The sequence below is a fragment of the Dunckerocampus dactyliophorus genome, chromosome 1 (genome assembly GCF_027744805.1).
Source record: "Dunckerocampus dactyliophorus isolate RoL2022-P2 chromosome 1, RoL_Ddac_1.1, whole genome shotgun sequence".
In the NCBI taxonomy this organism is placed as follows: Eukaryota; Metazoa; Chordata; class Actinopteri; order Syngnathiformes; family Syngnathidae; genus Dunckerocampus; species Dunckerocampus dactyliophorus.
This window is the reverse complement of record NC_072819.1, coordinates 27,268,827-27,296,666: the sequence shown is the minus strand read 5'-3', so window position 1 is coordinate 27,296,666 and position 27,840 is coordinate 27,268,827. Positions and strand designations below refer to the sequence as shown.

Here is a 27,840-nt window from a genome sequence, read left to right as displayed (position 1 = left end):
TAATAACACATAAAAACAACAGCAATAGCAACAATAGCCGATTAAAATTTTTAACCCATGTTTAAGGCAATAGACAAAGGCACCATGTCATTTTCTGACGTTGTTAATTGCCATGCAAGTGTAAAAATAAGTTAAATACTGTTCATATGAAAACCTAAAAACAATATAACAACCTTTAAGGCAATTGACAAAGGCTTATTGTCATTATTTTAACATACTTCAGGACGTACATGGCAGGAGCTCTGTTGACGATACTTGAAATGGAACTATTTTGGTGCTTTCCTGACTACACTTCACGAACACAAGAGCAGCGCTGCTTGCTAATTCGGATAGGGGAGAGGTACAGATTCCTTGAAAAAAAAATAGTTACAAGTGTTGATAGCTGCTAGCAAGTCAAGCTAACTGGCTAACTGCTGAAATTCAAAACAGTTGCCTAGCAACAATGCCAAACACAAAGCAAAATGATACTGGCCCTGGAATAATGGACTCAAAATCAGAAATAGTTAGTCAGGCTGTCGGATGAGAAGGACAGCAGACAGAAGGACATCTATAAAAAAACAACAGTTGCAGAATTCAAAGGTATTCTTAACAGCAAAGACTTGATATTATTACAAACCTGGAGGAAGGAGATTAATTAGATACAAGAGAGTACTAATAGTGCAAGAAATTGGGTGTCTGCAATCACAAACAGAGCAAGACTGTTTCAAAATAAGGATGGATTTAATGTTTCTGCAAACAGAGACTAAATTTAACTACAAAAGCCAAATGATTGCGGATGCCCATGATGTCACAAACCTTATGGAAGAAAATACAGCACTGAGCAAGGATACCAAACCACAAAGAGAAGAAATCAAGGAGCTGCAAGATGAAAACACGGACTTGTGCGCTGCTCTTAAGGAGGTTAAAAACCTTACAGAAGAAAATAAAGCATTATGCAATGATATCAAGGTTCTGCAGGACAATATTAAAGAATTATTGGAAGACAATGCTGCCTTGCGCACTGCTCTTAAGGAAGATAAAAACCCTATAGAAGAAAATAAAGCATTATGCAAGGATCTTATAGGGTTTTGCAGGATGATATCAAGACATTATTGGAAGACAATGCTGCCTAGGACAAAAAGGAGGCTATAAACCCGATTGATGCTGCCTTGTTGGAATGCTGCAAAACTGTTGTAAATTTGCAGCATTCCAGGCTGTCACTGGACGGCTTTCTGGTATTCATGAACATGCTGTAGCACGTACACAGCACGCAGACAGTCCCTTTAAAGGGATTTTCCTTAAAGGAACTTTCTCCAAATTACCAAACTAAAAAAATATAAGAACACCACCACCAGCTAGCATATGGTACCAATAGCAGTTTGAAAAAAGTCAATCTTTTCCCCAATTACGAATTAAACAGCATAAAAATTGTCATAAATTTATGTTTGTCCCGGAACTGACTCCTTTGGAGTTTTTTTTAAAGGGAAACTGCACTTTTTTACAACTACGTTGTCATTATTATTGTTAACATTATTACGCCAAAGAACTACGTTACTGGCGTAATGACATTTCGCCACTCGTCACTGGCTAGCTACTAGTCAGCTTGCAACTGGCTTCACTACACATTTGCTCACAGCGCATCAGCACCGTGCTCACATCAGACCACTACCCAAAGGTAACGCTACATATTGGATTGGATATTGCGATATTGCGATGATGCTTAAATTATACAAAATACCGTAAGTAATACATGTTATCATGAAGGTGCCTGTTACTACATGCTCACAGCATGTATATAAAACCATAATACATTGTTGGAAGTTTTTGGAGGTGTTTTAACAGCAGGATTTGTAGGTGGAATAGGTGCCCCATCACATGCATTAATGAGCTGCCTCTTTATATCTGTTTTTAAATCTTTAGAATGCACAGAGAAGAGAAAGACGTGTGTTTATGACATAAGGAGTGTGGATGATTCCGAAAAAAAAGTGTCTGCAATTTTCTTTTATTATGACCATTTTTTAATTTAACAATTTTTAGGACTTATTTATTTGTTTACTTATTTAACTTTTTCAACAACCAGTAGAACGTGAACCAAAAACATTGCAAAACTGTTAATTTAATTGCAAAGATGCTGAGAGCACTTAAACTAAGAGTCTAAAATGTCGAGCCTCCTTTTGTTACCTGACTTGTTCAGTCCATGTGACTAGTACAAAAGTACAAAATTTGGTACTATTTGACACAAACCTAATTTGATGTACTTTGATGTCTGCTTAAAAGTAATATGAATTAATGGGAAATGAATTGTTAACAAAATAAAATAACGATTCAAATATATTTGTTGTAAAAATCTGTCCTGTATAAACAGTATACATAAATCTACTAAGAAAGGAGAGGTGAGCTGTTTTGTGACTGCCAACTTTCAATTGTAATTTAACTACAAAACACTTCTCCACTCAGTGTGCTAATTTGTCATTAAATATAGGTGTCATGTTTGAATATAACACTTATAAAAATACTAAGAGGTGAAGCAAATATTCTTTGGTGAACTACTCAACATCAGCTGGTGAGCTACTGCTAGCATACGAGCTACCAGTTGGAGAACCCTGTGACAGTGTCACTATCTTAAAGCTGGACACACTGCATGTGGCATTAAAGCAGTAAAAAACAACACGGTGAAAATACTGTGTATTCATCCAGCCTGAGTTGCGCGCACACACCTCGGTGCACTAGCTAAACTAAGCGAACCCCGCTAGCTTCCATTCACGCTCCGTAACAGAGGAGTTTCCAAGGTTTTTCACCGCTGTTTCGACATGTTTAGTAGTGTTTGTGCCGTCCCTACTATAAGCAACCAATGGTTAGAGCAGCACTATGCGATGCGAGCTCCCTACACCATGACACAGCAGTCTGGGCACAGTGGGAGGGAACTATACTGTAGCTGTAGCTACAGAGCCAAATATCCAACGTCCAACGTGAAACTGCTGTAACTTCACCACGGTACACTGCGGACACGCCTGCTTGTTGGTGTTGCATTTTCTTCTTCTTGCGATTGCCGCGAGTCGAGTGGCAACCAGCTTTGATGAACATTACTGCACCTACCATGTTGGAGTGTGGGTCAGTTACGAACGTGATACGGCAACCGGATCGGCCCGATCTCGCGGCGGAAGCCAATATTATCCAACCTTCACAAATACAGCACATCGACAGCCAATCCCAATCCTGAGGATTGGATCAGAACATCCCTAATTTGAGCTATCTTTAGAACAGGCTGGCGCGCGACTCATGTGGTCCTTAATGGCCACCTGATGCCCGCGGGTACCGTATTGGTGACCCCATTTAGACCACACATAGATGCACAATAATGATACCGATATGATGTTCGCCGTGTTTGTGTTTGCATCTCGCGGTCTGTCAAATGAGAACGAGGGCGAGGACAATGACGAATGGAATAAGAGTCGTTTATTTAGTTAGTTTAGAACTGGAAATACATATATGGTGTTTCAATTGAACTGCTGTTGCTTTGTTCAGGTCAGAATAAAGTTATATTGGAGCGACACACTGTGGGGCTGCTGTCTGTCGTCATAACAGAGAGCAGTGGCTTGCCTTGATGCGTATGCATTAAATAGCTAAAAAATGTAATGTAATTAATTAAATAAATTTGTTACCGCTGTTAACGTGCTATTTTTGACAGCCCTACTAAAAATGTATGTCTTACAGATGACTTACACACATACACAGTACACATATAGCTGAATAATAAACAATAAATATCGCAACTTCTGATCAATCCATGGCATTTTCAGACTTAAAATAATGTACCGATTTAAGCCCAACCAATTTCCGGTTAAACCACGCCCACGTCCGGTTTATACCCCGCCCATTCTGAGTACAGATACGGATTAAGATCAATTAGATGAGTGAACAGATACAGATACAGTAGTGGTGTACTTGCTCATCCCTGGTAGGCAGGGCTTAGAAGCCATGCACATGATGGCCTCATCTTAGGTTTCTTCCCTGTGTTTGATCAAGAAATCTGTAAATTTAGCAATTTTTACTTAAGAAAATTTTAAAAACCATTGGAATCATACAGAAAATACATTTATAATACAGTTCAATGGCCAAATATTAATATTTACTTTGTTATTATTCAGGGTTTTTTTTCATCATGACAAAGGAACTTTCATTTACTTAAAATAAAATAATTAATTGCGATTGGCTGGTGACCAGTTCTGGGTGTACCCCGCCTCTCGCCCGAAGACCGCTTTGACAGGTTCCAGCATAACCGCGACCCTAGTGAGGACAAGCGCTATAGAAAATGGATGGATGAATGGAAAATAATCATTCAGACTGTCCAAACTGTTACTGCTGCACCAAGGTTCCACTGTATTTTACAAATCATTAAAACAGTTTACACAAAAGCAAGACAGTTTTATGTTTTGAATTTGTTTCTCTTACAGTACCAGAAATAAACCAAACTGTGACCTTAGAACCGAGGTACGTGCTGAACCATGATAATGGTGTACTGTTACACCCCTAGTACATATGATTAACTGAATTACAGTTCACCGCATTAGTGATAGACACAGACAATTCAAGACCACCATCTTGCTCCCCCTTCTTCAGCAAGAGTATCACCATTGTAAAACTGAGGAAGTATATCGCTTTAAGTGACAGGGCAGATGACATGCACCAAACTTGATTTTTTTTTTTTTACACTGACTATAAGGAAAGTGTTGCCTCTAATGATAATTAACACAAAGACATCAGGCATGCCTTTTTAATATGCGGTTACCATGGAAACTCCAGCCTAATATCTTCCTGCCAAGCATATGAAAATAAGATAGAGAAGAAAACAGACCAGAACAGCCTCCAGGCACTATTTTTCCAGTTGACACACTTGAGAGGTGAAGCGTCGCCTGGCGCTATATTGAAGAAAGTGACAGCTCCTGCAGAGGTGGAGGCACTAAAGTGATAGTGGAAACTGGAGGAGAGGGCTCAACAGTTTACCAAGTGACATCCGCTACAACCCTGACACAATCCCTGTAATATAATATTAGAAAAATAACAATTGACCTATGAATTGATCATTAATTTTATCCATAGGTGTCTGCTGATATAAGTAAATGACCTTTGTTTTGCAGATTTTAGGGGGTTATATAGTGCCTTGCAAAAGTATTTTATTGCTTTTATAAATAAAATCATGGTCAATGTAATTTGGCTTTTCAACAAGATTAAAAAAAAAAATTAAAAGCTCCTTTCATGTTAAAGTAAAAACAGATTTTTAGAAATTGGCATCAATTAATGAAAAATATGTAAGGTAAAGTAAATGAGTTTATATGTACAGTATTCGCATCCTTTAGCTCAGCATTTAGTAGATGCACCTTTTGCTGCAATCATAGGACTGAGCCTGTGTGGACATGTTTCAGGTTGACCCATGTGGACACTGCTATTGTCTACCATTTCTCTTTGCAAAACAGCTCAAACTCTGTCAGTTTGCTCCAGGATTGGGCATGGACAGCACTTTTCAAGTTCAGCCACAAATTCTCAAATGGAAGTGAAAATACCATCAGACACCATCAGAAGCAGTGACAAAAAATTAAACCCCCACTAATATTGGCCGCACGTTTGGTCTTAGCCGTTCAGCTGTCACGTCTACCATGAACTCCAGCCATTTTTCAAAATTCAACCCCATTCAGTACCGGACATTTTAGACAATTTTGACTGATTTTTCAAGGCACACAGAATATTGTGTTTCTTTGGCTATATACACACAGACCCTACCAAAAGACAGATTAGACTGTCTTCTTTCATCAAAAAAAAAGTTTGTTTCTACCTTTTTCCGTTCTTTAGTAATCAGCCGTAGAACATAGGTAAGTTTCAGGAAAATATCAGTAAAAAAGGGAGAAAAACTGCTTTTTGTGAAAAGATACATTTCAAGCATAACTTTCACTTTGACACAATTGTTTTGCTTTTGTGACAGCTCAAACAACTGCACCACAACATAAACAGTACAAAAAAGGACAACAATTTATTTGCAAATGTAACACCATGAACAGTTTAGAATTTTCACATTTGGAACTAAACTGTGCATGTGCGTATGCGCGTGTGCATGCGTCAGAGTTTCCCTACAATGCGTAACCTTCTGCACGCTACACTCCTCCATGCTCTTCCATGTCTTTCTTGCTGTTGAGTGTGCAAATACATGCAAAAGATCCATGCTGAGCTCTTATCAAATGCACTTTTGCCACCTTGTGGCCACTTTTAGGGCTTAAAACTGCAGTGATAGTAAATTATATTAGTGTGCAGTTTTGCCTCTCGCACAAAAAAACGTAAACGACGTATAAATCGTAAAACGTCTTTGGGAGCAAGCATTAAGGTTTAAAAAAACGTATAAATACGTCTTTGGTATTGAATGAGTTAAGGATAAAGATCATATCCTTGACCATGTTAAAGGATCTGCTCCTATAAAAGTCACAGTAATAACATGGTGGCCTTTGTTGTTGTTCCAGAAGACCAGGATTAACAGTGTATCCCAGTGAGCCTTAAGTTGATTCAGGAAATGATTCTGTACCCTCTACATCAGCACCTTCTGCAGATTCTCCTGCAGCTTCTCCTGCCTCAAAAAAGTACGTAAAAAAGATGATAAAAGTACGCTTTTCTATTTTATTACTGTTTCATTTAATTGTTGTACAAATTATTATTTAGTGTTTTATTACTGTATTTTATATCCTTCGTGTTTTCTGTGTGCAATGTGAGTGACTTACATTCAACTTACATCAAAACTCGACTTAGTCTAGGACGGAACTCATACATAACCTGAGTACCACCTGTATCGTCCAGGATTTGCCGATGTTTTTCTGCATTCATGTTCCCCTCTACCTTGACAAGCCTTCCAGGGTTTTGCTGCTGAGAATAATCCCCACAACCCAATGTTGCCAGCACCATGCTTCACGGTGGAGATGGTGTGTTTGTGATGATGTGCAGTGTTCAGTGTTCACCAAATATAGCGTCTACTCTGATGGCCAAAAAGCTACATTTTTGTCTCATCAGACCAAAGAACCATCTTCTTCAATTGGGCAAATTCCAGGCAAGATTTAATGTGAGCTTTGTTGAACAGTGGCTTTTTCTTTGCCCCTCCCTCATACATCTAAGAACCCGTGCAACAGCAAGACAGATTTATAAAAGCGCCGTATCCTTTAATTTCTTAATTATGATTCAACTGAGCGCTGTAATAACATTGAATGTCATAAGATGATATTCATGACTGGCACTGACGAACTGTACTGTAATCTGAGAGAAGCAATCAACAATTTGCAATCATGATGTTACGATATGTTGGTTTTTTTTGTTGTTTTTTTAAAGTTTAAATGTACCTGCAATGTTGTTTTCTTTAGTTTTCACCTTTCAAAACTAGAAAAATACAATAATTGCCTTGAACTGGTGTGAATGTGAGTGTGAATTGTTGTTTGTCGATATGTGCCTTGTGATTGACTGGTGAACAGTCCAGGGTGTAGTCTGCCTTTTCATGGGATAGGCTCACGCTCACGCTGACCCTGAATAGGTCGCAGAATCAAACTTAACTCATATAACCCGAAGCCATAATATGAGTTTTTATGAAACATGTCATCCCCTGAATTTAGGTAATGTACAGCATGTGCATTCATTTAAGTCCTAGGGTTTTTATGTTCCAATTTTCTTGTATGCTTTTGCTCAAAATTGAAAGATGATGTGGGTTTTTTGAAACACTCGTGCAATGAATAATATTGAACATGAATTAATCAATGGTTACAGTTGATTGTAGTCAGGCTCATCAGTCATGATGTCATAAGGTGCACCAGAACATTAATGCCATGTGCAGTTTGGCACTTAATACTTGTGGAATGATATTACAGACAAAGTGACAGTTTATTACATGTCCCCCATCTTTAATCCTTCTTAAAAAGTGGGTCTTGTGGTGAACATCATTTTGGCTGTGGCCACTACACTTGGCTCTGCATCAATACACTGTTACAAATCAATGGACGACTCTGGAATAAGACTCGGGGGGTGACGGGGGGTTTATGAGGATGCTGAATGTCTGCATGTTAGCCTCTTCAGATTGGCCAGAGGGTTTATTGATGGAGTCATTGATTGTGAACCGCATGTGTACATCTGCTTGATAACCCTGTTTAAACTGACGAATCCGAGGTAATGTAAATTGTTCCTGTCACAGATAAGATCCTTTATGCTAAAAAAACAAATTATAAAGTAATTCCATATGTATAAGCTGTTGACAACACCCTGTTAAACATTTTGGTACGAGATCTCGCAAGATTAAAACATGATGATATTTGAAACAGACTGAACTATGGCATCGCTACTGTGAATAATAAGACACATAAGAGGAAGTGGCAGTGCGCGAGGCAGGATAGGAGCCGCACATCAAGTGATTTACGCAAGCTATAAACCTTGCAATCTTACTTCCCAGCGTCATTCAGTTGCAATGTGTGGATACTTTTTTTCCATTGGAGTTTTCATTGGAGTCAACAGCTGCCGCACTACTAATGTCCAGGCAGAAGCTGTAGTAATTAACTGTAGTAATTGGATCAAACTTACTTAAGATTTGTCAAATCAAAACACAATCGTTGTATATGATTTCTATCAAACGTGATAGTCCGAAGTAGTCTGAACTAGACGCGAGTTCACTACTTCCTGGTAATGCGCTCTAAGCATCATGGGAACTATAGTTCTGTTAGCGTTAAACATTTTAAGGCAATCTGCAAACTATTTTACATGTGTCTTTACATAATTGCACATCAACATAAATGATTAGTAGCAGCAGCTCCAACTGCCAGCAATGTATTAATTATGTATTAATGTAATACATAATAATAAATTAATGTATTATGTATTTTTTGTTTTTGTTTCAATTTGTGCAAAAAAGTTCAACAGTTAAAAACATCATGCTTAGATCTTGCATACACAGTTATAAAGTTCATACTTTTTTTTCCCTTTTTTTTCCCCTTTGCTGTTGACTGAAAAGCTGTGATGATGATCGATGATTGATATATCCCACAAACATAATAGCCACTTGTAGCTCTGAGCTAGCTAGATGCCGCCAGCCAGGCACATAAACAAAAATGCCAGAAAGTGGAATGAGATTGAAACGTGAGCGATCACACACTCATAGATGGGCTTAGCATGTGACAAGTTGTCGTCAATGGACTGCAGATTTTAGGACTATTGTTCATTCTCCCAAGAATAAGAAACAAAGTGAAAGTCAACACAAGATGTGTTGCGTATCTGGTCACATGTGTATGTGCCAGCAAGGCAGACAGGCAATTCCTGCACATGCTTATCAAAACAAAGCGCAGTAAAACATTTTTATGATATTTTCAACTGCCTTCAAATGAATTGTGGTCAATATATAAGCTAAATAAGCTAAATATGTTTTTATATAGCATATATATCCATATATTACTTAAAATTGTTTTCAAATAAAAAAAAAACCTCTCATTTTTAAAGGTGTGGCGGCTGTTATTTTGTATTGGCGCACCACCACAATTAATTACATATAGCGGAAACCCTGACTGTGTATGTGTGTAAGTGCTTTGTAAGACTTTATGATTTAATTATTTTTAATGATCTGTGTGAAGTTGGTGATTCATGCAAACATCCAGTGATGGCAAACATGAAAATAATCTGTCAGCCTTGCTCACTGCATTTTTCTCAAAAGCACCGCATTAAGTACTATGAGCAATGTTTTCCAACTGACTTTATATCACCAGCCAAATTAGAAGCAAGCAGACGGGAAAAAAAAACAGGCAGTGGCCAACGCAACCCAAACCGTTTACAGTTCTGTCTTGTCAAATGCACCACGTATGTTACAAAACAAGTATACCAAGTAACTTTAGATACAAACCGAAATAGAGGAAAGCTGAGGAAAACCTAAAATAAAACCCTTCTGGAGTGGAGGCAGTTACCAACTAACTTTAAATACCATACAGACCAAAATAGAGGCGAGCTGAAAAAAACTGAGTACTGAATCGAGCAACGTGAGCTGGAGTTGAGCCAAGCAAGCACAGGGAGATCGTCAGTCACTGTCTCTGTGTGAAAGAGTGAGGCACAGCTCCTCTGGCTGTAGCCTGCAGCAAGTCTGTCCAGGGAGCGGTGGTCGCTGTGTGTGACTGGCCAATCACAGAGTGTGAAGAATGACTACATAAGTAGTTACACAAAGAGGATTTTCCTACAGCACGAGTACGGATAATGATGAGCTGTACTTGTTTCATGCTCGTACTCGGCAAAAATGCATTATCAAAAACGAATACTTGTCTAAAACAAGTACCCAGCTCAGGTAAAAGGTATGCAGATGGAGATGAAGAGAGCTTACTAAAAATAAAGTGCAAACATCTGAGTGTCTAAGTTAAGCCATCAAAGTGTGTGCCTCCTTTTTGACAGTATTAGAGAATTGCATCATTGAGCGAGTTTTATAACAGCACCCCCATAGTTGAGATGAGCGAGCACACCACTATCTCTATCTGTATCTTTTCAACCATTCAAATTATCTGTATCTATAAATCAGTACATTATTTTAAGTATGAAATTGCCATGGATTGGTCAGAAATTGCTATATTTATTGTTTATTATTCAGCTATATGTGTACTGTGTATGTGTGTCATATGCATAGTAAAACGGACAGTTATACTAAGCAATGAAATTCTTATTCTGTTCATTCTCCCAAGAAAAGAAAGAAAAACACAAGAAAAGAATAAGAACATAAGAAACATATGTACCAATAAATTAAGCAACAACAACAGAAGAGACATTAATACAGATAAATAATCCAAATAAATAATACAAATAAATAAATAAATACATACATTAATAAAGTGCTATGAGTGTGTGCGTGTGTTGCGTGCGGCGTGTGTGAGTGCTTCGTTGAGAAGCCTGATGGCCTGTGGGTAAAAGCTGTTTGCCAGCCTTGTGGTCCTGGACTTCAAACTCATGTAGCGTCTGCCTGACGGTAGGAGTGTGAATAATGAGTGTTGTGGATGTGTGCTGTCCTTGATGAGGTTGTGTGTTCTGCGTAGGACTCTAGATGTATAAATGTCTTGCAGTGAGGGGAGGGCTGCCCCAAAAATGTTTTGTGAGGTCTTGATCACCCGCTGGAGTGGCTTCCTATCACGTGTTGTACAGTTACCGTACCAAACAGTGATGACGGTTGTAAGGACACTTTCGATAGTGCATCTATAGAAGCAACTAAGGATTTTGGTGGACATGCCAAATTTCCTCAGTCTTCTCAGGAAGTACAGTCTCCTTTGTGACTTCTTCATAATTTGTTGGGTGTTGTGAGACCAGGTGAGGTCCTCGCTGATGTGTGTGCCAAGGAACTTGAAGGTTTTCACCCTCTCCACCTCAGTCTCATCAATAAACAGGGGTCTATGCGGCTCCTTTTCCCTTGTTCTTGGGTCGATGATCATCTCTTTAGTCTTATCTGTATTGAGAAGGAGATTGTTATCACGACACCAAGCTATGAGGTCCGCCACCTCTCTTCTGTATGATGTTTCAACACCACCAGTGATCAGGCCGATGACTGCAGTGTAAATAGCATTCTGACATGTGTCCTGGCCCTGTAGGTGAGAAAGGGCTGTGTGGATGGCAGTGTTGACCGCATCATCCGTGGACCGGTTCTGGTGATATGCAAATTGTAGAGGGTCCACAGTTGCCGGGATGCTCTTTTTGATGTGGGTCATGACTATTCTTTCAAAGCACTTCATAACAATATGAGTGAGTGCTATAGGGCGATAGTCATTCAAGCAGGTCACGTTGATCTTCTTGGGTACGGGCACTATGGTGGTGGACTTAAAGCAGGTCGGTACAGATGCTTGTGCAAGCGACAGGTTAAATATGTCAGCAAGCACATCAGCTAGCTCTGATGAGCAAACCCGAAGTGCACAGCCTGAGATGTTGTCTGGGCCTGCTGCTTTTCGTGGGTTTGTTTTGTTCAGAACCCTGCGCACATCAGCTGATGTCACCATGAGAGGTGAGTCCTGTGTGCTCCCCAAGTCCAGCCACCCTCTCTGCTCATCAGGAGTTTGGGTGTCAAAGCGGGCATAGAACTCGTTCAACTCGTCTGGAAGTGTGGTTTGGCTGGATGTGGCTACGATACTCCGCTGTCGATAGTCGATAGATGTGCTGGAGCCCCGCCCACATGCGGCGAGGGTCTGAGGTGGAATAGTAGGCCTCCAGCTTCTGTCTATACTGTTTTTTGGCCTCTCGTATGGACCTCCTCAGGTCATATCTGGCCTTTTTGTACTCCTGAGTGGTGCCCATGACAAATGCAGTAGAACGGGCACGTAGCTTAGCACTTACATCACAGTTCATCCACGGTTTTTGATAGGGGTATTTTCTGTAATACTTGGTGGTGGTGGTCTTGTCAAATGCACCGCAAAATACCCGTCCAGAGTGGTGGTAGTGACCGACGCGACACGAGCCGTTTTCAACTTTGTCTTCCCAATTGCACCACATACATTACGAAACAAGTTTACCAACTAACTTTAAATATCATACACAGCGAAATAGAGGCAAGCTGAGGAGTACTAATTCAAGCCACGTGAACTGGAGTCAAGCCACTGTCTGTGTGTGAAAGAGTGAGGCACCGCTCCTCTCCAGCAGCAGCCTGCAACATGTCTGTCTAGGGAGGGGTGGTCGAGCGTGAAGAGTGAATACATAAGTAGTTATCCAATGAGGATTTTCCTTCAGCACAGGTACAGATAAGTCGAGCCTGTTTCCAGTCAACACAGATTCTGTTCATGATTTTCATGGACAGAATTTCGAGGCTGGAGTCCAGTTCGGGGTCCTTAGGATCTGGTGTCTACTATTCGCAGACGATGTGGTCCTGATGGCCTCATCGGGCTGTGACCTTCAGCGTTTACTGGGGAGGTTTGCAGCTGAGTGTGAAGCTTCTGTGATAAGATGCAGCACCTCCAAATCCGAGGCCATGGTTCTCAGTCGGAAAAGGGTGAATTGCACCCTCCGAGTTGGGAATGAGGTGGAAGAGTTCAAGTATCTCAAGGTCTTCATGAATGAGGGAAGGTTAGAGCGTGAGGTAGACAGGTGGCTCGGCACAGCGTCTGCAGTAAAGCTGCCGCTGTACCGAACCGTCATGGTGAAGAGAGAGCTGAGCCGGAAGACAAAGCTCTCAATTTACCAGTCAGTCAATCTATGTTCCCACCCTCACCTATGGTCATGAGCTTTGGGTCGTGACCGAAAGAACGAGATTGCAGAAATCACGAGGCTGAAATTTGCTTCCTCCGTAAGGTGGCTGAACTTACCCTAATAGAGAGGGTGAGGAGCTCTGTCATCCGGGAGGGGCTCAGAGTAGAGCCGCTGCTTGTTCACATCAAGAGGAGCCAGTTGAGGTGGCTCAGTCATCTAGTCCGGATACCTCCCGGATGCCTCCCCGGTGAGGTGTTCCGGGCATGCCTAGCTGGGAGAAGGCCCCGGGGCAGACCTAGCACATGCTGGAAAGAAGAGGTCCTTTTCTACTTCCTTACTATCTCGTCTCTTGTACAGCCCATCAAAAGCCTCTTGTTTAGCCTTTGCTACTACACTTATCATCCTACGTCTCATGTCTCTGCACTCATGCCCACTTTCTTCATCTCTCTTGCGATGCCAGTTCTTTGCCAGCTTTCCTGGACCTCTTTGTTCCCCCATGGAGTGTCCTTATCTTTCCTCTGTCTCGATGACACACTTAGCACCTTCCTGCCTGTGTCCCTGATTACTTTTGTTGTTTGTGTCAAAGGAAAATCATCTGGCAGATCCTCACTACCACCTAGAGCCTGTCTCCACGTCTTCCTAAAGTCCTCACAACAGCTCTCGTTCTTCAGCTTCCACCATTTGGTCCTCTGTTCTGTCCTTGTTCTTTTTCTCTTTTGCACAAGAGTCATCAAATTCTCTTTCCCTTCTAACTCACAACCAACTTGTGGAGGCATATGTTTATCATTACGCCCCCAATTTCAATGTTCATCATAGCTCCTGATCTCGTCAGGATCACACCTACTCCATTTTTCTTCTCATCTACTCCATACAGTAAAACAGCTTATACTCTCCTCTCATGCTTCTAGCCTTGCTGCTTTTCCACCTGGTCTCTTGGACACACAATATATCAAGTTTTCTTCTCTTCACCATGTCATCTCCCTACCCTTTCCATTCATTGTGCCAACGTCCAGAGTCCCTACACTCACTGCTAAAATGCTACCTTTCCTCATCTCTCTGTTCCTCACACATCTTCCTAGTCTCTGTCTTCATTGTCAATCAACAGTTTCCACTGGTTAACAGCGCCAGTGGTGGTCGTTATTAACCTGTCAATGCAAGGCTCTGCCATACCTTAAAATGTTTGCCTCACCAAATGGCTAATAATGTCAGAAATAAAGTCAGGAAGTCAAAACTGAAAATGGAAGCAATTTGTTCACGTTACTCAAAGATTCTCTATTTCAATATTGCTATCCTGTTTTTAAGGGCCTACTACAAAATTGCTAGTGATCAATATGACAGGACCACTCTGCTGTTTTTAAGGATCTTTTGGAGAAATGCAAGTCAAAGATCATCTATATGACAGAAGCACTCTGATGATTTGTAGGCCATTTATACCGCAAAAACGCTAGTCAAAATCTGCTGATTTTAAGGACCTACTATCCTGCAAAAACACTAGTCAAAGATGCATTACATGACAAGAGTGCTCTGATGTTTTTAGGAATCTGCTGCAAAAAATGTTAGTCACGCCCAACAAATATGTTATGAAATGAATGTAAATAAATATAAAAGAGCACATAACCTAAAAAAAATGGCCTTTCACGACACCCTAACTGTATATAAAGTAAATAGCTGCTCATTCCATATGAGTATTAAAATAAATGCTCCTCAGAATTATTTTGGGTGCACTTTTTTTTTTCCTGTTGATCTTTGCGATGGGGTTCATCTTCCAGCATCCAGCTGTTCACATGGGTCTTAATCTTGCCCTTTTATTTTGAAGGGGACTTTTTCTGCAGCGAGGTGTCTAATACTATGTACTTTACATGATTTACCTTATTTACTTTTTGCATGCGTATAAAGGTTTTTGACATTTGAAATAGACCCTAGTGATTGTGGTAATACTAGGGCTGTCAAAGTTAACGCGATAAAGAGTTCATGCAAATTTAATGCAAATGTTACTGCAATTTTAATGCGGGATTAATATGTGCAAGTGCTGTTTGACCCTCAGCCCACACCATACTTTGGGGAAACGCAGCAGTGTTGTAGTTGATGTTGAACCACGTGGGAACAAATATCGAGCAGAAATGGACAAAGAAAAGGGTATTTTGAATGGCAAGTTTTGCCTCAAAGCCTTGGAATACAAACAAGATGGAACAGCACCCTGGAGATAATCAAGAGCGTTCATAGATCTCAAGAGCCACTTAACCATGTCCTGGCGCTGCATGCAACCAGCGTCACTGTGCCCACACTGCAGCTGAAACTGAAGAAGCTGTAGACCAGGGGTATCAAACTCAATCGTACAGGGGGCCAAACCTCAAACAAAGCCTACTTTAGGTTCTGGGCCGAGCTGGACATTACCCCCCACCCCATTTTTTCATATTCGCTCTTTCCTGCTTGAAATTTCTATTTCTATTGTTTCAATGAAGTGATCATTGATCGACCACCTCTTCGTCATTCTCTCGATGTCTGAGCAAAAGCTACAGTATTTTATATCAACATAAAAACATCACAAACAGCATGATGTGTAACCCGGAAGAGTTTGCAGTTGTAGAATGGGCGGATTACACAGTTCCTAGCATGCTTTGCTGTCGGTAAAATGATCACTTTTGACTGTCTTAAGCCTCCTTAAGGTGTTATTTTGTACAGACAGGGTGTAATACTTAAGGTGCTGCCGTTTTTAGTAGTGAACAGTTAAATTGCTTTGACTTTTGGCCGGAATCTGGCAACCTTATTAAGAATGGTTGTGAATTTTGTGCTATATACAATATTGTTTCCACTATTAAAAGTAAAATTCCAGAGGAGTTTATACCAGAGGTATATAGCTTAATTATGCAGATCGCTGTGATAGGGACCTATGATTTCCGGAATCGCGGAAGGAATTGGCCAATTTACTGTTAAACAGAATCTTGCAGAAATTGACATAATGTGAATGAAATGCTGTCATCGTGAGGAGAAGGAACGTTTGTGTAGGTAAGTATTTACTCGGCGGACTGCTCAAGTCGTGGCGGAATCTCATTACCAACACTAAACCGCCTCCTCCCAAACTAAATATGTTCAAATGGCGATAAATACCAGCGAAAGTTGGCGGCACCTCCACTTATGGAGCGTGAATGGAAGCTACCGCTTTAGCTTTTTTTTAGTATGCTAGTGCGGTTGTGTGTGCGACTCGGGCTGAATGAGTATATTTCCACCGCATTGTGTTTTACTGCTTTAATGTAAGGAGCGTTACAATGCCCGATGATGACGTGCATGTTCTGAGTGAGAAAAGAGGAGAAGCATGTTTATTCTTGCACCCAGCTCGTCTTACAGACATTCTAAACACACACATAACACACCTCCGGCCTTCAAAATAAGAGCGCCATTTGCCCCATGTGGTGTAACTGTGTAAACAAACGTTTGTTGAAGATTTTGTAGCAATGTGTGCAGAGGCTGACATCCCATTAGAAAAGTTAGCAAAATTACATCCATTTCTCAATTACTAGGCAAAATTGTCCATTGATGTATTGCATCAACAAAACGGGCATTTTTTTCACTAAGCCATAAAGCACACACACTATGCTGGTAAAAATAAGTATAAAATGTAAAAAATGGAATTAAAAAAAAATTAATTGGAAAAAACGGTATTTGGGAAAAATAAAACGGATTTCCTAGGACCCTACTGTAAGCACTTGGATAAGGTCCGCAAGGCGGGCCAACTCAATGCTATTTTCCAAAAGGTTCCGCGGGCTGGATGAAATTGCAGCACGGGCCAGATATGGCCTAAGTTTGACACATAAGCTGTAGACATTGCTGGAGCTCTGCAAGTAATTTTTTACAGTGGTACCTTCACATAAGGTACACTTCCTATGGTACACTTATTGTAGATTTTTTTTAATCTATCTGTGATTAATTGTGATTAATCGCTAGTTAACATAACTAGTTGAACATAACCCTTAGGTGGAATTCTGTGTGATATAACCTGAATATTGATTACATAAGTATTATTTGTGGTAAAATATTCAATGGGCTACCTATTGATAATGAGCATGAACCGACTTGAAAGGGCACCAATTTCCTTAATTTGCCAGACTGACAGCTAGCAAACAAGCTAAAGCTAAACCTAAAGCTAGCTGGAGCAAAGAGCCAGGCAGCGGCCCGCTCTTAGTGCATATAAGCAGTGAAAAGAGCAAAGCTACTGCAAGGAAAATTATGGAGTTCATGGCATTGGAAAACCAGCCATTTTCAGTCATAATGCACTTTATTTTTGGTAAGACACTCAAATCAGGTCTGCAGTATAACCTGTTGTGCAAGTTTTGTTTGTTTTTAAAATGGAACTCATATAATTTAGCAGTTTAAACAGCAATTTTTTAAACTTCATTTATATTTGAGAGAACTACCGTAATTTCCCTTATATAAGCCGCTACTTTTTTTTCTTATGTTTTGCAGCTTGCGGCTTATAGTGATGCAGCTAATTTGTGGTCGCGTTCTGGTCTCCCAACATCTGGTGTTCTTTGGAGCAGCCATTTTGCGCTTCCTGCGTGCGCCCTCATCATTAGTGATGTGCCATACCACTGATTTTGTTTTTGATTGGATATTGAGTAAAATTCAGGGTAGTATCCGTGATACCTATCCGATAGCAAAGCTCAGAAAATAAAGAATATAAGACATCAGAGTCATTTATTCATTTATTTACGTACAACTGCGTATAATTTAGACAAGGTCTCAATAATTTTGTTACTTTTAGCTGTGTTCCTTCCTCTTTATATACATTACCTAAAATGACTTAAGTATCAATAATATATCTGATATATTATTTATTTATTTACTTATTTATTTAATGTTTTTCAACAAGCAGCAGAACATGAACCGAGAACTTTGCAAAACGGTTTTATGGCAAAGTTGCTGAGAGCACTTAAACTGAGAGTCTAAAATGTCGAGCCTCCTTTTGTTACCTGACCTATTTAGTGCAATGGTACTATGTCACTAGTACAAAAATATTTTAAAAAATTTACTTTTTGACACAAACCTAAATTTTTATTTGATGCCTGTTTTAGACTAATACAAACACATTGGAAATTAATTGTTCAATAATATATATTTTTTACTTCAAAATAACATAATTAACAAAATAACAATCTAAATAGTTTTGTTATACAAATCTGTCCTGTATAAAGTGTAGAAATTCAGAATCCAAATGGTACTTTATTTACAAAGCAAATCTCCACTCAGTGTGCTCATTTGTCATGACATGCAGGCGTCATGTTTGAATAGAACACTTCTAAAAATACTATGAGGTGAAGCAAATATTCTTTGGTGAACTACTCAACATCAACTGGTGAGCTACTGCTAGCATAGAAGCTACCTGTTGGAGACCCATGTTATAGCATCACTGTCTTAAAGCTGGACACAATACGTGTTTATGTTGAACAACTTAGACAGACAACTAGTGTTTTGAAGACAAGCCATACTGTAAGTATTATATTGATAACAAGAGAGCAAGATTAAGTTACAATTTAAAAAAGTAATTTAGCATGAACGTGATTGCCACTTGTAGCTCGCCCGTGGAACAAAAACGAGCTAGTTAGCTGCCACCAGAGAGGAAAAATGTATAAACAAAGACATTTTGTGTAAACAAAGACATATTCAGACAAATTAGCTTTGACTTTGGAAAGCGATGATCGACATTTTTGCCTTTTTTCTGATATGTTACGGACCAAACCATTAACTGTTTTCGGTCCGTCTCGTGCCTAACTGATTACTTGATTAATCAAAACAACAAGCTTCAGATTAATCGCCGAAGAAAATAATTGTTAGTGCATTCCTAGTATCATTTAAGTAAATTATGGAATTAATGGCTTGTTTACATTATTACAAATATTTATGCCATCATTTCATTATCTAATTTCCAGGAGATTATAGCTAGGTAATGCGGCTCATACACAGGGCGGGCGGAGCTGCCCTAGCAAGCACCTAAGAAAAACACATCCATTCATTTCTTTTCTTTTTTTTTTAGTTATTCTGAATTTCATCTTTTAGAAAACAGAACAGTTGTAACACTCTTAAAAACATGAATATTTTTCCATACTTCCGTTTTAATTTTTCATACTTTTCCAGACCTGGAAATTCATCAAATCAAATTCCATACTTTACCTATTAAGTATGCGCCCTATCCTCCAGGAAAAAAAAAACTGGCTTTTCCATACTTGCGTAGGAACCCTGCTGTGTGTAATAAAAAGAGTATACTGTATACAGTAAAAATGCCTTGGGATAAACTTTAAACATGAATGCACTGATTCTGACGAAAGCCATCTTGTTAGCCAGTAATTTAGCCTCTAATTTAGCCATAGCAATAAACGTGTTGCACAAGCAAACCACTCTTGTCAGGCTTCCACGCAATGCAAAGCATGCACAGACCTCCTGGTGGCTGGGAGGCGACCACGCCTGCCTCCTCTGCCACACCCGTGACAATTCGCACCATCTTAAATTACATAATTACGTTGTCATCTTCAGCATCAGTGCCTAAAGCTGCAGTATTACTGAGAGATAAATATTGTGGTAATTGTGATAATGACGATGGTGTTGCTGATGGAGGCTGCGATACGAAAGGTGCACCTGCTGGCAGCTTCTGCACACTGGGCCTAATAAGCATGAAAGGAAGGACGCTGAGATTCTATCCACCTAATACGATGCACAGCATAGTGGTGTTATTAAACGTGTCGACGCCCTCTGTCCTTTGCAAAGGAAGACAAAGCGGTGCCTTGCACAGCCTAATACTGCCGGTGATGAGGATGCTGCTCGCCCTAAATGTCATTTCCAGCCGGCCAACGCAGCGTGCACCTGTTCAGCTAACGAACAAACAAATGCAATCAACATGCAAGCCGTTACCTGTGGCGGTGCCAGGTTCGGATGTTAGGAATGTCAGTTCCGGATCCGGATCATGGAGGTAGCGGCGAACCTGCAGACCGGCCAACCGGCCAGCGCCTTCCTCTGCCCAGGGAGATGAAGCCCTTCAGGCGCGATAGCAAGCAGCCACAAGCCGGCGAGCGAGGAAGGCTTGAGGAAGAGGAGGAGGAGGAGAAAGAGGAAGAAGAAGAGAGGGGAACTCCTGACGTCGTGGATGATGTGCGTGACAGCCACTCAGCATTTGACACGCAGCAATACGTTTACCTTTACCTTTTTGCCATTATAGCATACATGCTAGAAACACTGTAATACATTATCAAAAAATGACATTAAACTTGATAAAATGTGCTTTTGATTTTTAGGCGCAATTCCAAATTTAATCTCTTATTGGCTAAATACAGTTCTTTGCAAAACTAAACTATTCACCCCCCCATGGATTTTTACCTATTTTGTTACATTACAACCTCTAATTTGAATGATTTTTTAAAACCTGAATTTAATTTTATGGACCTGTACAAAATAGTCTAAGCTTTGAAGGGAAATGAGAAATATTTATACAGGGTCAGGAAAAATGATCTGACGCATTTGCAGGTTAAATGAAAGGCAAATAAAGTAAAGAAACAAGAAAGTGTTTTTATTTTCGAAAAGTACATACAAGTATAATGCCATTCTGTTTCATTATGTTTTAAAAATTAAATCAGTCAAATGGGATCCATTATTGTCCACACACTCAATGCAGATCCAGTAGCTCTGAAGTTGGTAACCCATAACAAGATGGTGTTTGGAGCTGGTACGGGATCATGTCTACCAAGATTGAAGTGCAAACGGAACGCTCGTTGTGTTGCAGTTACAGATTCGTTTGTTTTGATAAACGTTTCCACAATGAAAGCGCGATGCTCACCAGTCCAATTCATGGCAGCAACTGAAAAAGAAACGAAAAACAATGGCATTATAAATAAACAAAGCAAAATGGCATTATATGAAAACAATGGCATTATATGTACTTTTCAAAAATAAAAACACTTTTTTGCGTCTTTACTTTATTTGACTTTTATGTAACCTACAAATGTGTCAGATCATTTTGCCTGACCCTGTATATACTGTATACTGTATACAGTATATAGAACATTTTAAAAAATCAAAAACTGAAAATTGCCATGTGCATATGTATGTGCATATGTATTCACCCTCTTTGTTATGAAGCCCCTGAAAACCTCTGGTGCAGCCTTGCGTGTTTCAGAACCTTGGCCATCTCATTTATGGGCAGAGTATCCACCATGAAAATGATGATCTTACCAAGGGTTAATTATCTGTTTTCCATGATCCCCACCATAACCTCTGGTATGAGTGAGGTTTACCAACGTACACTTGCACAGCCTCACAGGCTGGCATCCGTTACACTTGCAAACAGGCCACAGTATATCTTGAAATCGATCAATTGGATTATTTATGGCTAGACATTGAACAATCACTGAGCCAAGAAATCCCCATTTTTAACTTGCCCTTCATTAGGCAAATCCTCCGGAAAAATGTTTTATTTTAAAGTATAAATATAAGCACCACTCTGATGGCTTTTCTGGGAATTTCTAAAATAACTATATCCTCCCCCACTCCTTGCCAGTACACTCCCATCTGGAATAATCCTGACATCTTGCTTAAAAAGAAACCATTAGATTTTTCGACATGGCACGAAAAGGGAATAAGTTGCATGAAAAATATCATAAAAGGAAACAACTTTGTCTCATTTAATGACCTTGTAGCACAGTATGGAATAAACCATAACAAATTTGTTGAATACTTACAAATTAAATCTATAATTAGGGCACGTTTCAGTAAAGCAATCCCACCATTGACAATTTTTTTTAAATATCTCCCCCTAAAACATTATCCAAACTCTATATTCTACTTTCAAAAAATGACAACACAGTTGGCATTCCAATCTCCAAATGGAACTTAGATGTATCTACAAGCTGCGACCCTGACTCCTGGAAGCATGTCTCAATGCTTCCCGGTGAATCAAAAATCCCAACCTACAGTTGGTTCATTTTAAAATCCTTCATCGAGTACACTACTACACTACACAGGACAGAGAATGTTTAGAATGGGTTTAACTGACTCAAACATCTTTGTACACTGCTCAGACCATAGAGTACATGACTGGCGGGGGGCTGGCGGGCGGTCCCCGCTATTTGCTGGTGTCTGGCTGGTCTCCTCCATTTCCGGGCTGGTGGCGGTCTGCCCCTGAGGTGTCTTCTTCGGCATGTTCGTGGTGACTGGTCTGCGGTGTGGCAGTGGGCAGGGCTGGCGGAGACACATGCTTTGGCGTCCGGCGGGGTGTCGCTCATCTTGTGGGCCCTGTCGTGTGGTGCTTGCTTCTCTGTCAATCCTTGGCACTTTTGGCTTGCGTGCCTCGTGGGAGTGGCCGTGCTCGCATGTGGTGTGTGTGTGACAAATTTTGAACTTCTGTAGTGGAGCTATGCATAATGCTGATGAACACCGGTTCGAGGGGCCCTCTTTGAATTTTTGCCTAGGGGCCCAACAGACTGTAGAATTGTCTCTGCAGTAATTGGCTTAAACAGCCTAAACAGTATTTGCAAATCTATAAGTTCTAATGTATATGGCACAATATTGCCGCTAGCCAGCCATCTGCCTCAACTGGTTGGGTTGAAAGAGAAAAAATAAAGACATAGGACAGAAGGATGGAAGGAGCCGTGCGGTGATGTTCATGGCTGGTGGGGCACTGACTCTGGAGGGTTTTCTTATGTTAATACAGGTTGATCATTAACAAGAAAAAAAGAGAATAATTCACTTTGGTTAAAATGTTTTCAAATTGTTTTCAAATACTTCTTACTCCCATTTATTTTTATATTTTATTAACTGAAAAACATTTGTGTATTTACCTATTAAGTATGCGCCCTATCCTCCAGGAAAAAAAACTGGCTTTTCCTCTTTATGGAAGAACGGCAGTGACAAGCACCTTCCAGCTCACGCAGGCCCCCAACCCTTTAGGATGAAGCCAGTACTGTAAGCGCCTCCACGTATGACATTTCCACTGGTCGGCCATCAAGGCCAGCAAAAGTTTCTCTGCTAACACAATCTGAATTACACTTACATTTACAACTTAAATTTGAATATTTGTTCCATGAAATTGTGTTCATTCATTCACAAAAGTGTATTATTTTTATAGAGGTGTATCTTGGCAGCACTGCTTCCTGTACATGAATGTGTATGTTTGATTTTTTTTTTGTCCAATCAGATTTCAGCCTCTGTGTGTCTATTTAATCTGCCCATGTCACGATTACTAGCAAAACTGTTCAACAAATAGTGAGAAAAGAAGGCTGGATTTGGTCAACAAAAAATCAGCATTTTCACTTGCCTCAGCTGACTGCACATCACTAGGGATGGAGATGTGGTATAATGCCTCACATCCGTGTCAGGGCAGGCCTACAGGTCGCTGGCCCCCAACCAGCTTAATCAGGGGGAGCTGCAGAGGTAGCCACCCCACCACGGGTTTCCAGCTGGTTGGCAACAGCAGGGTCACGTGCTCAGCTCCCCGCTGCCCTCAATGTAGTGGTGCGATTAAAATTGAGGGGCAGTGGGTCAGCGGTGTAGTAGATGGGGATCACCACAAATCCCTGGCCATGAAGGTCCTAGTACTAATACTTGTATCATTGGACTCAACACTCTCCTTCATATTAAAAGTGATGGAGTTAATATGCAAGAGAGCCCTGAAAGTACAAGACAAAAAGCCCATCATTGTAAACTCTTGTCTAAATACAAACTACTTGGCTTTGAAAGTTTTGTGAAATTTAGAAGTGGTTGCTTGATTTGCAAATGACTTCATGGGCTTCTCCACTCAATGTGTACATCAAATATAGGTCTTTACTATCCCGCGCCACAAGGGCCATGTCCAGAGGTGACTGTGACGTACCCCTGAGAAAAACTACTTTTGGGCAAAATGTTCTCTCCTTCAAAAGCAGTAACGTCTGGAACAATCTGCCAATTAACATAAGAGATTATTCTAGCTTTGCTGCTTTCACATGTCATCTGAGGGAGTGGCTCATGGACACTCAGGTGTGTGATCATGACAATGGTCAGGTGTACTGCCTAGGACAGAGGCCTCAAACTAGTGGCCATTTGTGGCCCACTGCGTCATATTTTGCAGCCCGTGACTTGACATGGAAGAATAGCGTAACTGTCCGCAAGGTCTAAGCTAGGCCACTGGTACTCTTAAAAAGTGTTTAAACCCTATTTACCGCAAGGGTGCAAGACCACACTTCTTCTGTTTCAATTGTGCACACCTTCCGCCAGACTACTCAGTTGAAAGGGTCTCCAGTTAGTGTTGAGACCTCTCAGTCAGGAGCGACCCTAAAATAGTTGCTTTGTTTTATTTAAACTTGTACAGTATTGGTACTTGCCTTGGGGCCGCACGGTGGTCTAGTTGTTAGCATGTTGGCCACACAGTCACGGTCACGGGAAGACCTGGGTTCAAATCTCCCTCTCCCTGTGCGTGCGTGGGTTTTCTCCGGGTACTCCGGTTTCCTCCAACATTCCAAAAACATGCATGTTAGGTTAATTGGTGACTCTAAATTGTCCATAGGTATGAATGTGAGTGTGAATGATTGTTTGTCTACATGTGCCCTGCGATTGGCTGGTGACCAGTCCAGGGTGTACCCTGCCTGTCGCCCGAAGTCAGCTGGTCCAGCACCCTAATGAGGAAAAGCGGCATAGAAAATGGATGGATGGATGGTACTTGTCTTGTATATTTCCTAGCTACCTTTTGAGTGTTAAGTTGGTGTGTGATGAGCAGCATGTCTCTCACAAACACATGGACTCACTGGATAAGTCAGCCAATGAGATGACAGCGTAGGCGGTGCCCTGATAATCAGCCAATGAGATGAGAGCGGAGGCGGTGCCCCCCGATAATCAGCCAATGAGAGCGTGAAGCATCAGAAGGCGTCACCATGCGCTAAACAAATCGAATTTCTGAACTTGCACCGACTTGACGCTTTACGTTATATGGAATTTCTTCCTTAATACGATGCAAAAACTTTACATAAATTCTTTATGTTCAGTGGAATTTACGTAAAAGGAGGTTTACGTTATGCGAGGTACTACTGTAATAATATGAAATGATAAATGTTATTTACCTTTGAAGAGGAGTGGTCAAGCATATGTCGTTGGTGGTGGTGGAGTTATTGAAAAAAGGACAAATCGTCATCGTCGGTAGACTCTTCTAAAAAAGGTAGTGTTCTGTGGGTGGTGTAGAATTAAGCAGGCCTACTAACTCTTCATAAACTTTAATTACACGCTCTGTCCGGGTTGCATTGTACAGCTACAATTTAGCTTTCCATTTCTCCTTTACACTCTCTCCCCACCTTCTTTCTCTACCTGTTGGTCCCATTTGCAGTGTCACAGTGCCCTCTACTGGTCAAGCATGTAGCAGTATAAATATTGAGTTACTACAAGGCAAAATACATGAAAATATAGACCAGTCAGCTTGCGTTCATATCTCCGAATGTTCGCAAGTCGATGTTCGTAAGTTGGGGACCTAGTGTAGTGTATATATTCATTAATATCTCCTGTCCCTATTTGAAATACATAAATAAATAAGTAGTGGTGTGTGAGAAGTAGTGCAATGGAGGAAAAGGAATGAGGGGAGAGAACGCTGAGATGACACCCACCCAACCCCGTGCCCGTGCCTACTCTGCTGCTACACAGGCCAGTGTACTCTTTTGGGGGCAGCATTTGTTCTGTTTCGGTGTCATCTGCATTCAGTAGATCAAGAACTAAAAGGCTACACGAGGAAGTGTGGCAGTTGCAGAGTGAGAGATACACAGGTAGTCTGTAAAGTGAGTGGTAGAGTGAAGCCAGCGAAGTGACATTATGTCAATTGTCTGTTTAACGACAAGTGGTTGGAGGATGATAAATATAACGGTAGGTTGGACAAACTGCTAATGGAAGGGAGTACAAGTAGCACCTTTTATAAGTTGGATATTTTGCAATGGGGCTTCCTGTGTAAGTCAGTACAGAGCACACACAGGTCTATTTAGCTGGTGTGGAATGTCCTTGTGCTTGTTCTAGTAAGTCAGTCTTCTTGCATAGTGGCTTATCTAAACAGTTTGCATGTCAACAGTTGACATTAAGGCACCCTGTTTTTCACCAAATGTGTTCATTTAAACTGAGTGAAAACGTAGTACATAAAATAGTTTTAAGTTGTCATTTTTGTCTTTTTTTTGCTGCGGTTTAGTCTTAATTGTTCCATTTAGATGTCTTGAAAATATCACTTGTGGTGACTCGTCACATTCCTTGTATATAAGTGTGCAGATGCTTCCACGCCAAGATCACTTCCTGTTATGCTTTAGTGGGTGACAGCTGCAAATGATTTAATTTCCATATGGGAAACATTCCCAGAACACAACTCATTGCTACTGGAGTGTGTTTCTCCATCATACCTGCGTGGATGGGTTGAGTAAGCTGTGAATCATGGATGTCCTTAATTCAAGACATGAGAGTATCATTGCCAGAAGACATTTGAAGCCAAAATTGTGGTCACTTTTTGTCCACATGGTGGCAGTCATACGTCACAATTGGAGGAAACATACTGTACGTGTGCTGAAGGCTCATTGCTACTTTGACATTGGAACCATGATACTCTGCACTGCTAGTTTGAGACAGTACCAACAAATAACATGTTTGTCACTCATCAACTGTGATTTTCTGACTCACAACTTCAAAGAACATTTTTTGTACACCAACTTTATGCCAGTCGTTCCTGATGCTTATTGTCATGATCCATGTTCTTGCTGATGTCACAACATTGCCTGCTTCTTTTAAATAACTGAATTTAGCAGCAGGTGTTTTCCACTTCTTTTGTTCGTTCATTCATTGTCTCATTCACTATTTGCCTTTGGATGTGTTTTCAGTTTACCGTATTATGAGCAAGCACAGTAGTGACCCTAGAGTTGTAGTTCTCCATTTATAGTTGACCTACTGTTCACTCTGATGGCAGCATGAAATGATTTTTTTTTAACATTTTATCTTTGGCAAGAAAAAAAGATATGACCTGCACATTAGATTAAATGTCATGTAATGGAACATTTAAGTGGAGCAGACTCAGGTGCCCCACATGCTACGCATTTACCTGTACAGTAATCCCTCATTTATCACAGTTAATTGGTTCCAGACCCGACTGTGATAAGTACATTTCGGCGAAGTAAGATTGTTTATTTAAAAACAGAATATTTTTGTAGTTAGAGCATAGAAAACTTTCTAGATACAGTTTTTAACATTATTAGAACCCTCTAGACATGGGCAAACAACCTTTACACTTGTATTAACCAATATAGTAGATAAAATAATTGTAAATAAGTCACTTAAGACATAAATAAGACTTTATGCTGGTGTGGTTATAACTGTGTTCCCTCAGGTAGCTGAGTGGTGGGTGGACAGGAAGTGACGTAAGGGTTCAGAGTTGAGTTTTAGCTTGGCGTGGGTTTTGATTATGGATTAATGTGCATGTTGTGAGATAATGCAAATCTGCAATAAAAGTCTATTGTTCCGGCGAACAAGTCTGGCTTTTGTGTCTCACCGAACATTACAGTAACATGACTGACACCTAGTGACCAATGTAGAATACTACATGTCATTCACGGAATCTTTGACTGCGTCCTCTGAATGCCTTATGTATTTTTGTTAATTTAGTTATTTTTATGTTCAAAAATGCTGAATTTAGGCAAAAAATACAGT

At 40.4% G+C, this 27,840-nt stretch overlaps 1 protein-coding gene across 4 annotated transcripts in view; it reads right to left on the bottom strand.

The window, feature by feature from the left end:
- Window positions 1-20,279, bottom strand: part of si:dkey-178k16.1 (band 4.1-like protein 1) — an 86,555-nt gene extending 66,276 nt beyond the window's left edge. The window contains exon 1 of one of the 4 annotated variants that reach the window (XM_054775130.1): window positions 20,074-20,279. The gene's annotated coding sequence lies outside the window, so the exon portion shown is untranslated. The remainder of the gene's footprint in view (window positions 1-20,073) is intronic. The other 3 variants (XM_054775131.1, XM_054775129.1, XM_054775132.1) reach the window with 3 other exon arrangements.
- Window positions 20,280-27,840: the final 7,561 nt, after the last annotated feature.